The 7,185-nt window shown below is 32.9% G+C and overlaps 1 protein-coding gene across 1 annotated transcript in view; it reads right to left on the reverse strand.

Annotated features, from left to right (window-relative positions):
- LOC106466142 (zonadhesin-like) overlaps nt 1-7,185 on the reverse strand; it is a 91,691-nt gene that overhangs the window by 55,047 nt on the left and 29,459 nt on the right. The gene's annotated exons all lie outside the window — the stretch shown is intronic.

The raw sequence follows: 7,185 nt of genomic DNA on the forward strand, positions 1-7,185 counted from the left end.
AGTTGTTTGATTACAATATTGTTGCGGAATGAAATACTAGCAGTTGTTTGATTACAATATTCTTTGATAGATTGTTTAGGCAGAGTATTCATTGTGTCTCTACAACAGGCAGTTGTCGTCCATTCTACTTAGTTTCATCACGACTACAATATTGTTACGGAGTGAAATAGTAACAGTTGTTTGATTACAATATTGTTGCGGAATGAAATACTAGCAGTTGTTTGATTACAATATTCTTTGATAGATTGTTTAGGCAGAGTATTCATTGTGTCTCTACAACAGGCAGTTGCCACTGTTCCTAGAATCACGGTATTGTATCACTATAAAGTAAATTATTAAGTAAAACAAAATTTTAATTGTATTTTAAGACTGAGGACAGTCTAATTTTTAAACATTTGTTGTGTACTATTAAAAATGTTGGTTTTTTCCTTTAATACATCTGTATTATTGGAAATTTACACACGTGTCATGTTAACTCTAATAAGACTAATCATGCTTCACACTACTGTTAGCTACGCATATGGTTAGTGGCCTGAACCACTTCAGCCAGATCCAACCGCAATTTCACGAAGACACACATATGACAGTAGTGGCATATTGGTCTGTATGGAGATCACTGTTGGTGACCACGTTGGTTATTTATGTAAGTTGCTCGAAACAAATAAGCTTTAGTCATAGTTGTATGTATTCTAGCTATGGCAAAATACAACTACTATTATTAGATAATGCGAACGTCATGTGATCTGACATGTAGTTGCATAGGTATGAATTCACAATATCGTAACGTAGTACACCGCACAAAACAGTTAAATTAAGATGGGAGCTTATAATATTTTAGCCACAATAAGACAACGCCCACTTTTCTAAAATAATGTCGATCACTCTTAACCTGTACTGCCTGAAATTCAAATGACTTGTCAGTCAACTTACACTTGCAAATGAATATTTGAAAGAGGTGGGTTTATGTTCAAAGAAGTTTATGACATTTTAAATCAATAAATAAAGCTAGTGTGGCACCAATAATGCATGCCTAATATTAGAGTGTTGATTTGGCCCTGAGGTATTTTCTACCACTATTTTGAAAATATTATTTTTAGGCATCTTTTATGTCCCTTGAGTCGCTTAAGAGATCCCATGCATGCTTGGTGGGATTAAAGTTTGGTGACAATATGTCTCCGTTCAGGCAATCCCATATTCTTCAAGGGATCTGTCAACAAGTTTAACACGGTAGGAATGACGATTACTGTCCATTATATCGGAGTCATAACCAATTAAATGTGTAAAATAAAATGTTGTAGGATGTGGTTCCTATAATTTCAAACATTGATGATTACATTCAGCAAGTTGTAAACACCAAAATGCCCACCAATTCTTATTTATGCTTCATCATACTTCCTATATCGCAATATAAATGATGGTTGGACCTGGTTCCAGAGTTTCTCCAAATTAACTAAGCGCATATTATTTAGCTGCAGAATGAAACACGATCCATATGTTAACAGGAATCCTGTTCTTCGTGTCGTTGGTCTTCTGGACATGTTTTTGTGCCCATTGTAGGCAAGCTGTTTTTATGTCTGGCAGCAAGTGAAAAAAATCCTCATTGTGAAGCCCGTTTCTGACCTTCTGTAACGCAACGTCCAATTGCAGTTGTGAACACCTTATTCAATCTAGGAGCAGATACTCTTGCAGCAGGCCAGAATCGACAATCTTGGAGCAGATACTCTACAATTTCAGCAAGCCAGAATTGAAAATATCGGAGCAGATACTCTACAATTGCAGCAGGCCAGAATTGAAAATCTCGGAGCAGATACTCTACAATTGCAACAGGCCAGAATCGACAATCTCGGAGCAGATACTCTATAATGGCAGTAGGCCAGAATCGACAATCTCGGAGCACATACTCTACAATTGCAGCAGGCCAGAATTGAAAATCTCGGAGCAGATACTATACAATTGCAACAGGCCAGAATCAACAATTTCGGAGCAGATATCTATAATTGCAGCAGATCAGAATCGAGAATCTCGGCGCAGATACTCTACAATTGCAGCAGGCCAGAATCGACAAACAACGATCACACGCCTATGTTGTGAATGATAGTCTGCCTTATTTAAGTATCCGAGCAACTATACCGTAAGCTTGGAAACAGTTCCATATAACTAACGATACAACAGATAATTGTAACCAATATGCAGTAGTCTGCTCTGACTGACCAGCTTCCGTTCACTTGATGGTGATTCGTTCTCCACAGGAGTGGAACACCCAGGTATCTTCTGTGAGGTCTAGCCATGATTCTTGAAGAAGCTGGGAATGTTTTTAAACTCTGTGATTCACTACAAAATGACAAAAAAGAGAGATTGTGGGAGACCACTAAATATACATATATGTGTATATATAAAATAACAAACTATTTACTTTTCAGATTACATAACTAATAATCATATGCCTTATTTAAATATAAATTAACTTGGAGAAGGGATTGTTGGCAGTTTAAAGTATTCATTCTATTTCGTGGTTTAATGTTTGACGTCTGTTACAGAACAATGAGATATTATACTTTAAAAAGTTTATAATATAACAATTGTCCTTACCTCATCGACAGCTATATAGATAGATAGATACAAAGCCTGTCTCTTCTTTAACTATTTGTGAAATATATTTCCTTATAATTAAATTTTAATTCGTTTGTAGATATAATTAATCAGGAGTTTTCCTAGTGTGCAGTTGATCACAAATTGTGCACCTGTAAAAATATTTGTGCAGTTGAAAATTCACCTATATATAAGTTCAAGTGGATAAACATTAAAAAATAACGTATTTAAAATTATAAAATTCCATTCCACAGTTGATAAAAATATTTACTTAGTAGAATATTCTTCATTTTTTGGATCATTTGTTATTAGGCCTGTATATATGAGGTGCAATAAGGTGTCATGTATTAAAAAGTGAAGTTAAAATATAATTGTGTAGTTTAAACATCCTTACCAAAAGCTCTGTAATTAATGTAAGTTACTTTATTGCTGGTTTTTTGTGTTCATGATGCACATTTTTGTAGATTGTCGTGTAGCATATTATAGAAATTTCGGTTATATTTGTTTGTTTTTTAAGCACAAAGCTACACAACGGGCTATCTGTGCTTTGCCTACCGCGGGTTTGTAAACTCGATTTTTAGCGTCCTCAGCCCTCAGAGTGTTACCACTAAGCCTCCGGGAGGTTTTCAATTATTTAGATATTAAAGTAATTAAAATATCTTTAGGATGAAAAACAAAAGCGATAGATATCATAATATCTCATGAAACAATCCATTACAACTCTAGAAACCGGGTTTCGATACCCGTGGTGGGCAGAGCACAGATTGCCTATTGTGTAGTTTTGTGCTTAACAACAACAAAAATATGAAACAATCCAAACATTCTACTACTAAATTATCTATTCAATGCATAGAGATACAATTTCCAGCTAAGAGCTTGCTCTAAGCAATTTTTTTAAAGCCATATGTTGTAAATTTAAAATCAGAATTTAAAATACACTTAGCCAAATAATAATTACCGAAAATATTTTATTTTTTCCTTAATAATACACTAACAATTTAAGAAGACACACAAACAAACTGACTACTTTTAGTTTTAATACATATTATACTTCACAGTCTGACTATTATCTATTTTAACAGCTTCGTTATCTTTAATTGAATTTTGTGTTTTAACGACAGACATTTTTTACACAAATTTAATATATTATAGTTTTAGAAGTTAATAAAATAACCAAAGAACTAATTAAAACGGAGTTCTAGGGTAATATAAGCTTCTAAATGCTTGTGAAACAGTGCCTCGTTTGCCAGTTTTTCATACACATTTGTTCAGGGTTTTGATATAAGCAATTATTCTTATTACAGGCAAATCTAGTAGTCTAAAAACATAATAATTATCAAAACAAACATTCCCTGCAAAAGAAACGCTTGTCCTTTGGATTACGAAACAACAACTTTTTATGTACGAACAATAAGATTACCGTACAGTATTGTAATCAAACAATTATTACTATTTTTCTTCGTTACAATAGCGTAGTCAAACAATGGTTGCTAATTTCTATCAGTAGTATTGTATCCCAATAACTGTTACTATTTTTAATATCAAGTTCAATTTTACAGAATAAACACTGTTGTTTTTTAAGAAATTAAAACTAAGAAATTTTAGCCCATGGTGTCGTTGAATTAAAAGCTAAACTTCATTGCTTAGCCAAATAATGTCATTAAATCTGAAATATCGTAGTAATTATTCGTTTCGGGTCATTAATGATAGTTTCAATGACTTTCCTGAATGCTTCCTCTCGGGGTAGTTTGGTATACATATTTTATATGTTAAGATTTGTCAGTTTGGTTATATGGTTTAATTTCCTTAAGGATTTTGTTGGGTTTTCAGAGACGTCGTACGATGAAATGAGATACAACGTTGTAGTTCAAAGTAGAATAAGTGGACATTGCAGAACTGATTCTAATGGTGTTTTGCGCAGTTTTGGTAAACCAAAGAGTTACGGTGATTTGTCTTTGCTACACTGTAACCAGTTGCTTATTTGTTGACTATCGCAATGCTCTTTCTTGTAGTTTTGTTTTGTTTTTAACATGATTTATCTGCTTATCATAGATAGGATTTAAGTTTTATCTATTTATTTTTGCATTTTGACCAGTCAACTAAACCTTCATTCATTCATTACTACAATGTTACTATTTTTCTTATTTTGTACAATATTGTAATCAGACAACTGTTACTATTTCACTCTGTTACAATATTGTAGTCGTGATGAAACTTAGTAGAATGGATGTACTAGTAAAACGTCGAAACATGTAAAGAAATCTGAGTATACGACTATAATGTACTTCATGTTGTGTTTTATAATGTACTTCAAGTAAGTATCGATGCTGAGTACACAGTTAATGAAAAATGGAATAATAATTACATTCAGAGAATCAAGTCTTCGAGATGTCAAGCGAAGACACTGTTGAGACTACAACGTGCGACTATTACCTGTAAATATTTTACTCATGTATATTTCGTACTTCTCTTTCTCTGTAACTAGCATAATTTTATGCTTAACAATTTTGAAAAGCAATAGTCCATCCACAAAAGACTAATTTATTAAATGAAATAATTTCATAAATATTGTAAGTTTCTGGTTCCTGACGAACTCGTGTTCCAACTGTTATTCATGTGCATTTCCTAGAGTATAAGTTTATTCACAGTCTGACAATTAAAGACTGAACGTTTATCTTTTTATACTAATCAAAACAATTAAGGGATAATCGAAATATTCTAAACATGTTAAGGCACAACTACTGTTGTCAAAGGATGTCAGTATCCCCTTGAAGTCGTTTTATACAAAACTAGTGAAGTACACGTTTTGGAAATAAAGTTAGAAAAATTACGACTTTTACTCTCCAGATAATAATAAAGAAAACATTATATTTTAGCCAGCGTTTCGCCATTGCAGCTTCATTAGGGCTAGTAAGACAAAAACTGGCGGTAATAAAATCGAAAGAAACACAGTGTATTTTCAGTTAGCAGTTTTAGCAACGGCAGAGTCTGTACATACATCTAGATTCATGGTGAACATGCCCAAAACTTCGACAACAATAGATTAACATTTCTCTAACGTGGAGAGCAATATAAGCCGACTTGAAGTTAGCCAAACACATTTCGCTATAGAGCGGATATATGTTCGCACATTGTGGTTAACAAGATGTTAACTCGCTTTCACACGATCAACTCCGTTAGCCAGAGACCTAGACATGGTAGACAATATATCGAAACGACCGTTGCCACAAGACAGCCTGTTTCTGTGGTGTCAAGAACATTTAGATTGGTAAACAATATGTGAACGAATGTCTCGTTTACGGACTAATCATGAACAAAAATGTATTAAAGGAAAAGCTAGCGTTTAATAATAGTAAACATTGGAAAATGATACTGTCCTTAGTTTTAAAATACAATAAACAATTTGTTTTACTTAGTAATTTACTTTATAAGGATAAAATGCCGTGAGACTGACAACAGTTTCATACACTCTTTTTTTTTACCATGTTTCTACGTCGTACTGCGTTATCATCAGGGGGCATTTAAAAAATAATGGTGTGTATAATAGATGTGTGCTAACATTTTAAGATAAGCAATGCCGTTATGAGTTTCAAGATCTGCTGAAAGACATTTTAAAAAAATGCATACTGTCATTTTAGAGATAAGTAATGGCATTTTAAAGAGGAAAATTGCTTCTTTAAAACAAATCATAATACGATCTTCGGAGTTATGTATCAGAAGTTATTACTGTAGACTGAATCTATTGAATCTGGAATAAAAGAAGTAAGCCTAATTATGATATATTTACTACCTGGAGTACCCGTCCTCTGAATGGAAGTTATGTAAATTCATGATTAATGAAAAGTTATCTCAGGACATGAAAAGTTGCTTCCCTTATATGTAATTGCGAAAATCGCAAATATGCCTATAAAAAACCTCAAAACGGAAAATGCAAAACTGAAATTTGGTATGTTTCTTCCCATGGACCCAATAAACCTCCTTACCAAATTTGGTGAAAATCCATCTAGAGGGGGCGAAGTAGTGGTATAAAAGAAAAGCAAACACGCTCATAAAAACCGCAAAACACAAAATGCAAAACTGAAAATTTATATGTACCCCCGCATGGACCTAATCAACCTCCATACTAATTTCGATGAAGATCCTCCCACACCCTGCAAAGTAGTTACGTGGACATACAACAGATAACAGACAGTACTATTGCATATATATATACATATATATGTGTGTGTGGTATAAATATTATCTTCTAATATCACGTATGTGTTTGTTTTAAAACATAACCCTGGAAAACCTCAGCAATGTGTTAAAATTAACAATTTCGTGTTTATATTTATTATTTGGAAGAATCGAAATACTAAAGAATAAGAATGTATTGAACGGTTAAATAACTGTTGTGTTTTATAATGTACTTCATGTTGTGTTTTATAATGTACTTCATGTTGTGTTTTGTAATGTACTTCATGGTGTGTTTTATAATGTACTTCATGTTGTGTTTTATAATGTACTTCATGTTGTGTTTTATAATGTACTTCATGTTGTGTTTTTTTACTTAGTTTTAAAATGTTATTACCTATCTTGAGATGTCAGTAAGTATTT

The sequence above is a fragment of the Limulus polyphemus genome, unplaced genomic scaffold, assembly GCF_000517525.1.
Source record: "Limulus polyphemus unplaced genomic scaffold, Limulus_polyphemus-2.1.2 Scaffold2167, whole genome shotgun sequence".
Classification (NCBI taxonomy): Eukaryota; Metazoa; Arthropoda; class Merostomata; order Xiphosura; family Limulidae; genus Limulus; species Limulus polyphemus.